Below are 3,645 nucleotides of genomic sequence, written 5' to 3'. Positions count from 1 at the left end.
GTTTCCTTTGCATTTAGGCTGCTGCAAGCGATCATGCGATCGAGGTCCATCGTTTCTGTTGTCCGGGTGGACTCCTAGGTGGCCTCTCTGCGGGGAGGGGAGGGTTGGGGGGCACTTGTTATTTTAATTGTGTATGCGCTCGTGGTCCAATGGGGAGGAGGCTTGCTACTATAGTCATCTATGGTGGGGGCTATCTGGAAGAAGGATTTCGAGGTGGAACGCTTCGACCTCCCTCCTTTTGCGTGGAGTTGGCCGTAGGGGAAAATTATTCATCGTCCGGTCGGTAAAGCTGTGGGAAATCCCCTAGGTTGCCTGTACGTAGGGTGTGTGGGGTGTGGAGCTGCCCGATCCCTCCTCCTGTTTAGATATGTGTTCTTGTATTGTGTAGCAACCCTCTTGATTTGCATTTATTTCCTTCCTTTGCCTTCGCATCGTGGTTGCCACAGGCAGTCAAGTGATCGAGGTCCACCATTACTGCTGTCGCGGGTGGACTCCTAGCTGGCCTCGGTGCGTGGCGTGGAGGGTCAGGGGGCATTTCTAAGAGAGGTTATGGGCTTGGTTGGTCTTGTTTTATTTCCTTCCATTTCCTCTCTGCATTGAGGCTACCGCAGGCGATCACGCGATCGAGGTCCATTGCTGCTACTATCCGAGTGGACTCCTAGGTGGCCCCTATGTGGGGAGGGGTGGGTTGGGGGGAATTTCTAAGGGAGGTTGCGGGCTCTATTTGTCTTGTATGATTTCCTTCCCTTGCCTTTGTGTCGAGGCTGCCATAGGCGATCATCCAATCGAGGTCCACTGTTGCTGTTTTCTAGGTGGACTCCTAGGTGGCATCAGTGTGGGAATGGGGAGGTTTGCATGGCCTCTCTATGATAGGATTTGTGTGGTTAGTCGTCCTCTTTTTATTTTCCTTCCTTTTCCTTCGCATCAAGGCTACTGCAGGCGGTCGGGATATCGAGGTCCATCGTTGCTGCTGTCCGGGTGGATTCCTGGGTGGCCTCGGTGCGGGACGGGGAGGGTTGTGGCTCATTTATAATATAGAGGTTGCATGGTTGGTCATTCTCCATTTGTTTCTTTTGCATCGAGGCTGCCACATGCGATTGGTGATCGAGGTCCACCATTGCTGCTGTCCGGGTGGACTCCTAGGTGGCCTCCGTGCGGGGCGTGGAGGCCTTTGGAGGCATCATTTCTAAGGGAGTGGGTGAGTTATTGCTCGTTTTCTTGTTGGTTGGGCCGTGGCTGCAAACTCTAGAGTGGCCCTAGTGCATTGTGGCTTGGCAGGTCTGCCCATTTGTTCGCCATGTCCTTGGCATGTTGCGTGTGCTTCCTTCTTGGGATGCAAGAGGTCCAAGGAATAAAAGTTTTACATGATATTTTGACATCTCTTTGACTTGATGGGTGTTCAGGTTGGCTCTCGGTAAGAGAGCACCTGGAATGCCCTTTGAAGTGGGAGGGTGCTACCTGGTTGATCCTGCCAGTAGTCATATGCTTGTCTCAAATATTAAGCCATGCATGTCTAAGTATGAACTAATTCAGACTGTGAAACTGCGGATGGCTCATTAAATGAGTTATAGTTTTTTTGATGGTACCATAATACTCGGATAAGCGTAGTAATTCTAGAGCTAATACGTGCACCAAGTCCCAACTCTTTGGAAGGGATGCATTTTTTAGATGAAAGGTTGGTGCGTGCTTGCCCGCTTCTCCGGTGATTCATGATAACTCGACGGATCACATAGCCCTTGTGCTGGCGATGCTTCATTCAAATTTCTGCCCTATCAACTTTCGATGGTAGGATAGAGACCTACCATGGTGGTGACAGGTGACAGAGAATTAGGGTTCGATTCTGGAGAGGGAGCCCGAGAAACGGCTACCACATCCAAGGAAGACAACAGGCGCGCAAATTACCCAATCCTGACATGGGGAGGTAGTGAGAATAAATAAAAATACTGGGCTCATCGAGTCTAGTAATTGGAATGAGTGCAATATAAATCCCTTAACGAGGATCCATTGGAGGGCAATTCTGGTGCCAATAGCCGCGGTAATTCCAGCTCCAATAGCGTATATTTAAGTTGTTGCAGTTAAAAAGCTTGTAGTTGGATCTTGGGTCGTAAGGGTCGATCCGCCTACTCGGTGTGCACCTGCCCTTCCATCCCTTTTGTCAGCGGCGTGCTCCTGGCCTTAATTGGCTAGGTCGCGGTTCCGGTGTTGTTACTTTGAAAAAATTAGAGTGCTCAAAGCGAGCTTATGCTCTGAGTACATTAGCATGGAATAACGTGATAGGAGTTTGGTCCTATTGCGTTGGCCTTCGGGACCAGAGTAATGATTAATAGGGACTGTCGGGGGCATTCGTATTTCATTGTCAGAGGTGGAATTCTTGGATTTATGAAAGATGGACCATTGCGAAAGCATTTGCCAAGGATGTTTTCATTAATCAGGAACGAAAGTTGGGGGCTCGAAGATGATCAGATACCGTCCTAGTCTCAACCATAAACGATGCCGACCAAGGATTGGTGAATGCTGCTCTAAGGACTCCGCCAGCACCTTCTGAGAAATCAGAGTGTTTGGGTTCCGGGGGGAGTATGGTCGAAAGGCTGAAACTTAAAGGAATTGACGGAAGGGCACCACCAGGAGTGGAGATTGCGGCTTAATTTGACTCAACACGGGGAAACTTACCAGGTCCAAACATAGTAAGGATTGATAAATTGAGAGCTCTTTCTTGATTCTATGGGTGGTGGTGCATGGTTGTTCTTAGTTGGTGGAGTGATTTGTCTGGTTAATTCCGATAACGAATGAGACATCAACCTGCTAACTAGCTACGCGGAGGTTCCCCTTCACGGCCAACTTCTTAGAGGGACTATGGCCGTTTAGGCCATGGAAGTTTGAGGCAATAACAGGTCTGTGATGCCCTTAGATGTTCTAGGCCGCACACATGATACACTAATGCAGCCAAAGAGTTTTTATTCCTGGTTTGAGAGGATTGGGAAAACTTCTCAAATTGAATCGTGATGGGGATAGACCATTGCAATTATTGGTCTTCAATGAGGAATTCCTAGTAAGTGAGTGCCATCAACTCGTGTTGACTACGTCCCTGCCCTTTGTACACACTGCTCATCGCTCCTACCGATTGAATGATTCGGTGAAGTGTTCGGATTGCGTCGACGATGGTGGTTCACCGCTGTCGACGTCGTGAGAAGTTCATTGAACCTTATCATTTAGAGGAAGGAGAAGTCGTAACAAGGTTACCGTAGGTGAACCTGCAGTAGGATCATTGATAGTAGGGGTTTTCTTTTTTGGTTCGAGTTGGTTGGGTTTCGATTGTAATGTGGGACTTTGTGGTGCATCTCTAGGGGAGCGGGTTTGATGTTTGGCGGGAACATTGTTGGTTGCTTGTCTCAAGGTAAGGCTTTTTTTTCGTGTGTGCTTGCAAGCATGCTTGTGCTTGTCCCACCCATCCTTTGCTTTTCTTCCCCCAATGTGTTTCTGCAGGGGGTCCGAAAGCTTGTTTCTTAGGAGCCCTTCCGATGATCTGTTTGGTCGGGCATGGTTGTTGTAGAGTTGAGGTGCTCGGTAAATATGATGGATAAATTCAGACTCATTCGTAGCAGCTGTTACACAGTAATTTGTCACCATCCCTGTTACTCCTCTTTT

General features: G+C 48.7%; 1 non-coding gene across 1 annotated transcript; it reads left to right on the top strand.

The window, feature by feature from the left end:
* The first annotated feature begins 1,455 nt into the window (after positions 1-1,455).
* LOC149265744 (18S ribosomal RNA) lies at positions 1,456-3,268 on the top strand. Its single transcript, XR_016261339.1, has one exon. It is a non-coding gene; the product is annotated as an 18S ribosomal RNA (ribosomal RNA).
* The last annotated feature ends 377 nt before the right edge of the window (positions 3,269-3,645 follow it).

Source organism: Pinus tabuliformis, chromosome 6, assembly GCF_031772625.1.
Source record: "Pinus tabuliformis cultivar Carrire ecotype Pingquan chromosome 6, CPIR1, whole genome shotgun sequence".
Classification (NCBI taxonomy): Eukaryota; Viridiplantae; Streptophyta; class Pinopsida; order Pinales; family Pinaceae; genus Pinus; species Pinus tabuliformis.
This window is presented reverse-complemented; position numbering and strand designations above follow the sequence as displayed.